The 12914-nt window shown below is 37.8% G+C and overlaps 1 pseudogene; it reads left to right on the top strand.

The window, feature by feature from the left end:
• Positions 1-6599: 6599 nt before the first annotated feature.
• Positions 6600-7583, top strand: LOC107510492 (annotated as a pseudogene).
• The last annotated feature ends 5331 nt before the right edge of the window (positions 7584-12914 follow it).

The raw sequence follows: 12914 nt of genomic DNA, 5'->3' as shown, positions 1-12914 counted from the left end.
GGTAAGGATTATGATTAGGGTTAAAATTACAATTATAAATTCAGGTTAAGGTTAGGTTGAGAGTTTGGTTTAGGGTTAGTTTAGGGTTAGGGTTAGGGATACTGTTGAGTTTACCTACAGGATTAGGTTAGGATCAGTGTTAGAGGTTAGGTTAGGGTTTTGGTTAGGGTTAGGGAAAGCTTCATGGTCAGTGACAGAGTTATGATCTTGGTCAAGATTAGGTTTAAGATTACTGTTAAAACTTAAAAAGTTTATAATCGCAGTTAGGGTAAGAATTCGGGTTAGTTTTAGAATTTGGGTTATATTTAGGATTAGAAGTAAGTTTAGGTTTAAGGTTAATTTTACAGTTAGAATTAGTATTATTGTTATATTAGGATTAGGGTTAGGGTTAGGATAATGGTTAGGGTTGTTTTATGGTTGGGCTTATAGTTAAGGTTAGGTTTAGAACTGAGGTTAGGGTTAGGGGTAGGTTTTGATGAAGGATTAGTGATAGCTGTATGCTTTAGGCTATGGTTAAGGTGATAGGAATATGAATAGGTTAGAGTTATGGTTAGAAATAGAAAATTAGAATTAGGGTTAGTTTTGATATTAGATATAATATCAGAGTTAGGTTAGAGGTTAATTAGGTTTGGATTAAGTTTAGGATTAAGGTTAAGATTAGTGTTAGAGATTAGGTTAGAGTTGGGATTAGGTGTAAGGTTAGAGTTAGAAATTTAAAGGATTTTAATTAGGTTTAGAATTAGTGTTAGGGTTAGGAATATGATTAATTTTAGGGTTTTAGTTAGGATTATGATTAGTTGTTAGAGTTTGGATTAGGTTAGCGTTAGGGTTAGCATTAGAAGTTATTGTTTACTTAGGTTTATGTTTAGGGTTACGGTTGCGGTGGAGTGTAAAGTTAGGGATAGGTTTTAGGTTAAGTATTGGCTTTGTCTTAATGGTTAGTTAAGAATTTAGATTAGAAATAAATTTTAGGTGAGAATTAGGGTTAGATTTAGGTTAAGATTAAGTTTAACATTAGAAAATTAAGGTTAGGGTTAGAGTTAGGATTAACGTTATAATTAGGGTTATAGTTAGGGCTAACATTAAAGTTATTATGAGTTAAGGTTATAGTTAGGGTGAAAGTTAGGTTTAGGTTTAGTGTAGGTTTAGGGTTACTGTAAGTGTTAAATGTAGGATCAGGTTAGTTGTTAAAGTTAGGTTTAGGGATAGGGTTAGGTATAGGGTTAGCTTTTAGCTTAATGTTAGTTTAGGGTTGGTTTAGGAATAGAGTTAGTGTTAGAGTTATGGTTATGGTTAGAATTAAGTTTAGGTTTAGATAGTTAAGGTTAGTATTAGGGTTAAAGTTTTAATTAAGATTATGTTTATAATTAAGGGTTCACGGTGAGGATAAAGTTACAATTATAGATTAGGTTCAGTGTTTGGGTGAGGTTATGATTAGGATTATAAAGTTAGAATTAGGGTTAGGGTTAAGGCTATAATCAAAGTTAGATATATAGTTAAGTTTAGGGTTAGTGTTAGAGGTTAAGTGAGGATTTGCGTTAAGTTGGTTAAGATTTAGAATTAGGTATTGGTTTAGGTTTAGGATTTGGGATTACAGACTAGGTTAGGGTTTGGGTTAAGATTAACCCAAATAAACTTATAATTAGTTCTAGAGTTATAGTTATAGTTACAGTTAGGGTTAAAATTAAAGTTAGGGTTTGGTTTAGAATTAGGATTAGGTGTGGGAGTGGGAGTAGTTTTATTGTGAGGATTGGAGTAGGTTATGGCTAGGGATAAAGGTAGGCATAGGGTTAGGGTTAGAGTTATTTTTATAATTAGAAAGTTAGTGTTAAAGTTCTGGTTAGGGTAAGGTTAGAGCGGAAGTTATGTAGAGTGTTAAGATTAGGGTTATTGTTAGAGATGAGGTTAAAGTTTGGGTTAGGGTTAGGATTAGGTTTATAATTGAGGTTAGATGTGGGGTTAGGGTTGGGGTTGCATGTTAGGTAGTGTTTGGGTTAGGATTAGGGATAATTTTAAGGTTAGTGTCAGGGCTAGGATTATAGACTTGGGGTTAGGTTTAGGATTAAGGTTAGAGTTTTTATTAAGATTAAGTTTAGAGTTAGTGTTAGGGATAAGGTTAGAGATTAGGACAACAGTTAGTGTTAAAGTTAGGTTTAGGTTTAGATTTAAAGATGGTCTTTGGGTTGGAGTTAAAAGTTATTTTCCCATTTGGGTTAGAAATAGGGTCAGGGTTATGGTTAAGATTAAATTTAGAGTTGGAAAGTTAATGTTACAGTTAGGTTTAGAGTAAGAGTTAGGATTAAGGTTATTGCCAGGATTAAGGTAAAAGTTACCATTAAATGTTAGAGTTAGAGTTTGGATTAGGTTGATAGTTAGGATTAGGATTAGTGTAGGGTTAAGGTTAGGGTCAGAATTGAGATTATAGGGTTGAGTTTAGATCTAACGTAGAGTTTATGTTAGGATTTGGGTTAAGCTTAGGTTTATGTATAAGATTAGAGCTAGGGTTAAAGATAGAAGTTAGGTTTGGATTTTGGTGAGGGTGAGGAATAGATTAAGGTTAAGGTTATGATTAGTATTAGAATTAATGTTAGGAATAAAGTGTTAAAATAAGGTTTAGAAAATGGGTTGGCTTTAAATTTAATGTTAAAGTAAATGTTAGGGTTAGGATAAGAAGTAAGATTAAGGTTAGAGTTAATTTTAGGGTTAGGGTTAGTTATTAGAATTAATTATTTTTAGAGATGTCATTAGGGTTTAAAGGATTGTGGTTAAGGTTTAGAGTTAGTGTTTGGGTTAGTGTTACGGTTACATTTAGGTTTGTAATTATGATTAAAGTTGGGGAAATGATGAGGGTAAGGGTTGGTATAAGAGTTAGGGTCATGATTAAGATTACGTTTAGAGTTACAGTTATGATTAAAAAGTTAGAGGTAGTGTTAGGATTAGTGTAGGGTTAGGGTTAGGTTTATGTTTAAAGCTGAGGTTATGTATAGAGTTAAAGTTAGGTTTAGTGTTTGAAGTTAGATTTGGGTTTGCACTAATTTAGGATTAGGATTAGGATTAGGTATAGGGTAGGATGGAAGAGGAATGTTTCACTCAAATGGCTAACCTTGTAATCAGCTCTTTGTACTCTTTCTGTAGACATGCTTGCCACATAGGCTGAAGGGCAGGGTGACATTGAGATCAACTAAAGACTCACCCTCCCCTTTGCTCATTCTGTCCAGATAACAGGTGTATTGCTTTTGCTTAATAATGGATGCATTGCCTAAATTCCTCTCTGAGAATCTCATGAGCCAATCGGCCCATGCCAACTGTAACTGTGCAGATAAGCCCTATAAAAGTAAGGTTACTCCTGAACTTGGGACCCAGATATTCAGAGAGCTAGCTCTTCTGGGACTGCTGGCATAATAAATCTGAGTTCTTCAACTCTCCAAGTGATGCTTGGCTTTCCACTGGTCTGATTTTTCTGTAACAGGATTAGATTAGGGTTAAACTTTAGGTTAGGGTATGGGTTAGGGTTAGGAAAATGTTTATGATTAATGCTAAGATTATGATTATGATTAGGGTTACATTTAGGGTTAAAACATTAAAGTTAGGTTAAGGGTTAGGGTTAGAATTAGGATTAGTGTTAGGGTCAAGGTTAGGGTTAGAATTTCAAGTTAGGATTAGGTTAAATTTAGTTTTAATATTTAGAATTAGTGTTAATATTTAGAATTAGTGTTAGGGTCAATGTTAATGTTAGCGTTAGGTTTAGAACTACAGTTATGGTTAGGTTAGAGTTAATGTTAGATTAGTGTTAGGGTTAGGGTTAGTGTTAGGGGTATGTTAGGGTTAAAACTAGTGTAACTTAAGGGTAAATATTAAGATTAGAGTTAGATTTAAAGGTAGGAGTAGATTTATGGTTAGGGTTATAAATTTAGAGCTAGGTAAGTGTTAGGATTAGGGTTAGGGTTTGGTTAATGTTAACTTTACAAATAAGGTTAATGGTAGAGTGAGAATTAAGGATAGGTTTAGTGTAGAATTATTGTTAGGGTTGGAGTTATATTTAGGGTTTGGTTAAGGGTTGAAGTTAAAGTTAAGTTATGATTAGTGTTAAGTATGGGGATACTGTTAGAATTAAGGGTTAGGATATAGTTTGGGTTAATAATAGGGTTAGGGTTAGGTTTCAAGTTAGCATTAGAGTTAGGATTTAGATTAAGTTTAGGGTAAGGGTTAGGTTTAAAGTTACAATTATGATTTAAATTATGGTTAAGAAAAGAGTTAATGATAGGGTTAGTTTACAGTTTAGGTTAGGGTTTAGGTTAAGATTAGTGATAGGGTTAAGTTTAGTTTAGGGATTAGGTTAAGGGTAGGGTTATGGTTAGGATTAAGTTAGGTTTAGAAGTAGGGTTCAGTTTAGAAATAGGATAAATATTAGTGTTAAATTATTGTTAGAGTTAAAGTTACAATTATAGGTTACTGTTAGGTTTAGTGTTATAATTAGGGTTTGGGTTATTGTAGATTTAGGGTTGGTTAGGGTTAAGATTGAAGTTAGAAATAGGCTTATGGTTATGGTTATGGTTAAATTTAGGGTTACAATGTTAAGGTTATGTTTAGAATTAGATTTAAATTTAAGGTTAAGGTTAGGATTAGTGTTAGTGTTTGTTAGTTTTATTATTAGATGTTAGAGTTTGAGATAATGTTTAGAATTAATATTAGGTTAGGGTAATCATTAGGGTTTGGTTTACGGTTAGCATTATGATAATGGTCAGGGTTAAGATTTAGAACTCGTTAAGGTTAGGCTTTTACTTAGGGTTATGCTTATAATTAGGGTTAGAGTTTAGCATCAGTTTAGGTTTTGGGTTAGTGTTAGGTTAATGCTTAGTGTTAGCTTAATTTTAGAATTGGGGTTAGGGTTAGGTGTAGAATCAGGGTTCAGATTCAGGTTAGGGTTAATGTTATGATTATTGTTTTTGGGTTATGGTCATTAAAGATAAGATTAGGTTTAGTGAAAGTTTAGGGTTAGGGTTAGAATTAGGATATAGGCTAGAATAGAGTTAGAGTTAATAGTATTATGGTGAAGATTAGGTTTAAGATTGTGTTAGGGTTAGGGTAATAAAGTTGTGATTATAAATTATGGCTAGTATAAAAGTGAGATGGGTAGTGTTAAAAGTTATGAGGTTAGAGTTATGGTTAAAGATTAGATGAGAGTTGGGCTAGTAATAGGGTTAGGGTTTAGTTTAGGGTTATGGTTTTGTATTGATAGAGTTAGGGTTAGGGTTAGGGTTAGGGTTAGGGAATTATATTCATAGTTTAATGATAGTATTAGAGTTTTGGTTAGTGTCATGGCATCCAGGGATACCTGGATCTACTAGGGACATTAGGATCTCCCAATGACACCAGGATTCACCAAGGACACTGGAGTTCTTCTGTGCCACTGGGTTGCAAGGATACCAGGATCTGCTTAGGACACTGGGATCCAGTAGGTACACCAAGATCCTCCAGGGACACTGGAGTCAACCAGGGAAACCGTTGTTCACCAGTTACACCAGAAATTACCAGAGATACTGGGGCTCATGGGAACACTTTGATCCACTAGGGTGATTAAGATTCACCAGAGATCAAAGACACGAGGGTCCACCATGGATACTGGGGAATTGGGATCCACTAGAGACATTTGTGTTCAACATTGACACCTGGATCCCCCAGGAATGCCAAAATCCACCAGGGAACACTTGGATCCACCAGGGATGCTGTAGTCCCCCAGGGACACTGGGGTCCTCCATGGACACTTGAATATATTAGGAACACAAGAGTCTACCAGAGACACCAGGGTCCACCAGTGAAACCATGAGCTTGAAATGGGATCATTAGGCAGACAGTGGTACAATCTATTCAATTTGGAAGTGTGGAGCATGGCCAAGGTGAAAAAGAAGACCAAGATTTTATGGCTGGATTCTTTTTAATATATTTTATCTCTAGATGAGATAAAATCTGTGGTTTACAAGCATAAAGTTCATAATGAATGCCATATAAATGAACTAGATCACCCAGAGGTTTGAAGGAGTTCAAAAGAGGTTCTTCCAAGAAGTACTACTTTGATTATTTTCAGCTAAAGACAATCAAGACCATATGGACTCAAAAGAAACTTCTGTACCCTCTTAACTATCTAAAAGCATTTAAATTAAAGGACTTGCCCACAATAAGATAACATTTAATGACATATCTAAACGGCAAGGAGAACATCTAATGACTGAACACTGGCTTTTCTTACCATTCTGCAAATGACCCTCCTCCCCTCTGGAACCTCATTTTACCTTTCTGTGTCCAAACCACTCATGTATGTGGAGCGACTCTGTCGTGTATCAGGAGTTCCCATACATATGTAATTAAAGTACCTATGTAATTAAATTTGATTGTTTCCTCTTTTTAATCTGTTTCATATCACTTCCATTATTAGACCTGCCAAAATAACCTGGAAGATGAAGAAAAATTTCTTCCTCTCCCACAGGTCATTAACAAACAAGCAAACAAAGAGCAGTAACAAAAAAAAATTATAGTGAGGTGAATGCTCTGAGGGAAGCTAGGTGGTGATGAGCTGCCACAGCATTGAGCAGCAGCCAACGTGATTCTGAGGGGAGCTCAAGATGACTCGTTCTAACTAGTTCAAGCTGAACCAGCTACCAAAAGTCAGCATCTCCTTGGTGAAGTTCAGCCAAACACCTCCTAGGTCCTCTTGGTCTCCTCCTGGGATGCATCTCTATGATGTGCTGGCCAACTCCATGCAGCTCAAGTGCCAGCACACCAGTGTGGTCCTGAACTGCACTTTCTGTGATTCAATGCATGCCCGGAGTGGGGGATTAGTTCATCAACTGAAAATTTGTGATTTGAACGCTGATCAAGAAAATCCGGTCAGAACCCACAATGCCCCTATTGGATGTGTTGAATACTGTTCAGAAGTGAATGGGATGGTTACTGGGAATTGGACTCAGACAATTAAATTGTGGGATCCCAGAACTCCTTGTAATGCTCGGGACCTTCTCTCAGTCTGAAAAGGTCTATAACCTCTCAGTGTCTGGAGATGGGCTGATTGTGCACACCGCAGGCTACAGAGTGTTGGTGTGGAACTTACAGAACATGAGTTATGTGCAGCAGCACTGGGAGTCTTGCCTGGAATACTAGACTCAGTGCATACAAGCATTTCCAAATAAACAAGGTTATGTACTGAGCTCTATTGAAGGCTGAGTTGTTGAGTACTTGGACCCAAACCCTCCGGTACAGAAGCAGAAGTATGCTTTCAAGTCACAGACTAAAAGAAAATAATATTGAGCAGATTTACCTAATCAATGCCATTTCCTTTCACAACATCCACAATATATTTGCCACAGATGTTTCTGATGGATCTGTAAATATTTGGGATCCATTTAACAAAAAACTATTGTGTCAGCTTCATCGATACCCCACCAGCATCACATCACTTGCCTTCAATAATGATGGGAGTATACTTGCAATAGCATCATCATATTTGTATGAATGACATGAAACATCCTGAAGATGGTATCTTCACTCATCAAGTGACAGATGCAGAAACAAAACCCAACTCCACCTAATCACCATGCGAAAGTGGTTTCTCTATAGAGAGCTTTGTTTTCCTTCTGACAAATATGTACTTATCCCCTAAGCCAATGGTCCCCAGCCTTTTTGGCACCAGAGTCAGTGCTACTATGAGAATCTAATGTCTAATGATCTGAGGTGGAGCTGAGGTGGTGATACTAATGCTGGGGAGCAGCTGCAAATACAGATGAAACTTCCCACCCTCACCTGCTGCTTACCTCCTGCTGTGTGGCCCAGTTGCTAACTGGCTACTGACTGATAGTAGTCTGCAACTTGGGGGTTGAGGACCCCTGACCTAAAGGATGTGTTAGAATCATTGCAGAAAAGTTATTTTGTATACAGATTTCTCTGTTTTCTGTTTGACACAAAAAATATCTGTGCCCTTTCATGCTGACTGTGTGTAGGATAAGGAGTCTCAGTGTTCTTGTGCAGCAGTCAGAATTGTTTCTCCCCCAACAAGCTCAGTTGCTATTTCTGAGCAGCTTGAGCTCTTTTTGTTATTTCCATACTGTCTAATAAATCAGAGATTCAGAACCCTTAAAGAAACATAGTGATAATAGGCTCTATAGGGCCCATGGTTGAGCTACAGCTGTGGATGCACTTCAATGTTATCACCCAGGTAGAGGATCTTATGCTGGTAAACATGTCATACAGGATCATTAAGAAAGGTAGAAATGGAGGAGAAGCTTTTGGTTGTCAAGAGCCGGAGATGAGAGGGTCCTGAGGAATAAAGATGAGCAAGCCACTTACCTAGACTTCTCTGAAAGAAACCAGAATGTGTCACCCCAAATAGGAGCCACTTTGGCATATTGGTCATTTTTAATAAAACTCACAACACAGCAGATTTGAAGGTTCTCTGAACTTCCTTTTTCTTCCTGAGAGTAGGAGATAAAACTCCCATGTGAAAGGTACCCTCCCTGGAATCAGGAGGAAGAAAGACAGTTTTAATCATCAAAGATGGGGGATGGAGAGGTTAGGAAGAGTGGAGACGGGGGCTGGAATATTGGGGTCTTAGTAATCTATATCAACCACCTTTGTCAAACAAGTAGCTATCTTCCTAGTTATACTTCACCATGGACTACCTACCCTTAGCTCAAATCAATCCCTTTTCTGTGTATTCTTCACAAATTTATTGATTTTTTGTATAAAAGGTATAAAAGGTATAAAAGCTTCTTGCTCTGTTCATCAAGTCTCCATTCTTTTGCGAAGGTTCCCATGCACATGTAAACATTAAATAAAATCCGTATGCTCTTTTCCTGTTCATCTGCCCTGTGTCAATTGCATTCTTAGGGCCAGCCAGAGATGTTAAGAGGGCAGAGGAGAATCTTTTCTTCATTATGGCTTCTAGAATATCCAGTAAGATCATAAATAAAAAGTGAACATTAGATGTTCAGAACAGAGGTGTTCAGCTTCCATGGCAAGAGAGAACAGTTTTTGGAGATATCTGGTAGAAGACTTAAGTGTGTATACAGAGCAAATGTTAGGTGAAAATATTGAAAGGTTGCATGTTGAAAGGACAAGTATTCCCAAAAATTCAATTCTGAAGTGGCCCAAACAACCTGGGTACTCAAAGAGAAGCAGTCATATGATAATACTGAAATGTTGGTTTGGGGGCTTGTTTTTAAACAAGCTTTATTACTTTTTTAGACCTGTTTTTGGTCCACAGCAAGATTGTGCAAAGAGTGCAGAGTTCCCATATGCCCCCTTCTCTGCTGTCATTTCTCCCCTCAAAACACACACACACACACACACACACATACACAGGTGCTCAGAGCCTTCCACTTCCCCACTATCCTATTAACATTCTTTACTAGAGAAGTGTGTTGGTTACACTCAATAAATCTCCACTGACACATCATGATCACCCAGAGGCCAGAGTTTACATCTGGGTTCACTCTTGGTGTTGTACATTCTATCTATGCATTTTTACAAATGTATCTCATCATTATGGTATCATACAGAATACACAGTTTTACTAACTTAAAATTCTCGGTTTTCCATTTATTTGTTCCAAGTTCCCACCCACCACCACTACCATCCACTACCAACCCTGCAAACCCAGACAACTCACTGATCTTTTCATCCTCTCCATAGTTTTGCTTTTTCCGGAATGTCATTTATAATTGGAATCATGAGGAACGTGGCCTCTTTAGATTGGCTTCTTTTAGTTAGCAACATGCATTTAAGATCCCCACTTGTCACCTCATGGCTTTATAGCTCTCTTATTTCTTTTTAGTGCTAAATAACACTCCATTGCCTGGATGAACCCTAGACTATGTTCACCTTCTGAAGGGCATCTCAGTTGCCTCCAATTCTGGCAGTTATGTATAAAGCCACTGTAAATGTCTGTTTGCAGGTTTCTGTGTGGATATAAGTTTTCAACTCACTTTAGTCAATCAATGCCAAGGAGTGGAATGGATGACTGAATCTTACAGAAATAGTATATCTGTTTAGTTTTGAAAGACGCCAACCATATTTATAGATTTTCTTAAGGCGATAGCTGAGAGCATGTCAGCACACTGAAGAATCAAGCCAATGAAGAAGGTAGAATTCAAAGATGCCAGAAAGGAAGATGTCATTGAAGCAAAAACCTCACCGCCACCTTCTTAGGGTTTATGACTGAGCCTGTAAGAAATACAGATTTATTTCCTTTAAGTTTTACATGATAAATGTAGGAGTCCTAAAAATACCAGAGAAGACCCAGAGAAGTGACAATACTTAAATAAAAAGAGGTGATTGTGGAAAAGTAACTAAACTAGGTAAGGAGGCTAAGGGAAGATAACAATTATTATTAACAAGGTCTTTTTGTTCAGAATTCTCTCATTCTCAACTTCCCATCCTGGACAATAAGAATGTCACTCTTCTTTTGGAATAAGAAAGTTATCTTCCATAAGGAGGGTGGGGGTTATCACTTGCTTTCAAAAAGGAAAGATCACAGCATCCTTCATGTACCTGCTGTTTTGTGGAGCTTTGTTTGTTGGTTGTTTGTTGTTGTTGTTGTTGTTTTAAAGTATCTGTAGCTCAAAATAATATTCTGGTGTTTTCTGCATCTAAGTCTTTTATCTTGGGTTTGGCTTTTGACTGGAGGTGATGCAAGACAGGGCGAATTCTCCCAAGTGGGCCTGCACTGAGTGAGAGCATTCTGTGAGCACAAGAAAGAATTCAAATGCACATCAAAATTAGAGTCAAAAGAAAAGTTTATTAGAGACGGGGTAACACTTCATAGACAGAGCATTTTCTCCTCCCAGAGCAAAAGAGCAAGAGAGCTTGAGAGAGATTCAGAGAGACAGACAAATAAAGGGACAGAGACAGTGAGGTAGGCAGAGTAAAGACACTGAGAGGGACTGAGAAAATACACTGAGAGAGACCCCAAGTGTTTGGGGAATTCAATTTATATATCGTTTTTAGTTTCTGTGAATTACAGTTTAAAGACCCATTGTTTACCCATCTTCCTTTGATAATATGGACATACAATATAAAAGAATAAGCATAAAAGGTAACGATATGTATGTAGGTGAAAGGCCTGCTCGCAGTTCCCAGTCTTTGTTCCACAGACACAGGGAATGAATAATTTTATTTTGTGTAGCAAACCACTTAAAGGCTCTGTTTTCCTGTTTTCCCTTCTTGTGTGGGGAAATGGTTTGTTAGCAACCCCAGCAGAAATCTTCCTTTGTTCTTCAGGTGTCCTCCTGGCTTGGCTGCAGAGCTGATCAGCATATTGCAGACTCTGAATATAGCTTAATTTAACATTTTGGTTCTCTTGCCTCCCCTCTACATTAAAGGGACACATTTTTCAGACAAGATGAGGGCTAGCAGAGAAAGATAGGATGGATGTGGGCCTGTGCTTATTTTTCCTTGTATGGGGGGAAGATGATTCAGCTCTTGCTAGATGGTATCTAATTTCTCTCTGTATGATCAGGCAAGATATCAGGCAAAAATAGGGAGAATAAAGATAAGAAGAACGTATAGAAGATTACTTATAAATGGTGAGGTTTTCAGAGCAATGATTTCATCAGAGTCACATGAATGTAAGTGATTTCTGGACGATGGTAATGACTAATTTGATATATAGGTCATTTTGAATGTATGGTGCTACCATCTGGCCACCTGAGTGGTGTAGGCATGCCAGTATAAGTCTAGGCTCATCCTGGAATGAATTTGTCCTAGAGAAAGAGAGATAGTAGTAATTGAGCTTCAGGTATTTATGAGAGTGACTTTCTAAAGTGAATGAGATAAGACACCAGCTGGATTTTTGCTTGTTTGTTGGATGTTTGGAGGTGATGGAGGGTTATTTATTTGTGTATTTTCTAGACAAGGTGAAAGAACTCTTAAATGAAGGTATTCGTAAGAGAGGATCTGGCAGGATAGGGGGATGAGGGTCAACATATTTACCAAAATTCAGGATCATTCGTAGTAGCTCAGACACAGCCCTTTTAAGAAATAGGCAGTGAGGGAAGTTTATCTTAGGTCACCCAGCAATAGCAGTAACAACAGAGGTTCCCTGAAAAACTTGAGTTGCAGGAGGCAGCGTGCCCCTCCTGCTAAGCCCTCAGCCCTCAGCATGAAAATGCCTAACTTGTTCAAATGCACAAGCAGGGTAGAAGCAATCAGCTCCCCAGCCATTGATACCCTCAATAAGAGACACCTGGATGTCTTCAAGGATTGTAAAGCACAGGACCATACAAGGAAGCACCTCCCTATAAACACCAACTATCTCCAGTAAAGGAAGGCTCCTCCACTTCTGGAGGTTGTGCCCTTGCTTGGGGATCATCCCTAGCTGCCAGGCCTGGAGGGCACAGGCTGCTAGAGGCTGGCTGAGGGAATGGGTAGATATTGCACATGCACCAGCCACTGTTGTTACTGGGGAATGGGGTTCTGTTCCCCTATTGACAGGTTGTCCAGGCTCTTGTGTCTCAAACAAAGAATTGAGCAAGACACTGAAGTACAGCAGCAAAAGAATAGCTTTACTGGAAAGGAGAGTAAAGCAACAGTACACTTCCTGATATGGGAGCAAGCAGAAAAAGAAAAGAGTGGCTCAAGGGTCTGGTAACAAAACCTTTGGGTTTTTATCCCTAATTACTGTTGGTGTTTACTTTTCTTAGAGGAGTGGGCTTCCTTAATGGATAACTAAGATGAATGGGACTCAGTGATTCATTATTTACTTTCTGTACATGTTCATTCCCAGAATTCAGTCTGTTATAATGATATTAATAAATTTCCAAGCATATACATTATATTATAATTTGGCACAATGAGGCTCAGGTGAGTTGAAGGTCATTATGGTTTTCATTTCACAGGTATGAGTGACCAGCTTAAACTGGTACCTA

This window comes from Rousettus aegyptiacus, unplaced genomic scaffold (assembly GCF_014176215.1).
Source record: "Rousettus aegyptiacus isolate mRouAeg1 unplaced genomic scaffold, mRouAeg1.p scaffold_m13_p_3, whole genome shotgun sequence".
Taxonomy (NCBI): Eukaryota; Metazoa; Chordata; class Mammalia; order Chiroptera; family Pteropodidae; genus Rousettus; species Rousettus aegyptiacus.
The sequence above is the reverse complement of the archived record's forward strand: the minus strand, read 5'-3'. Positions and strand labels throughout refer to the sequence as shown.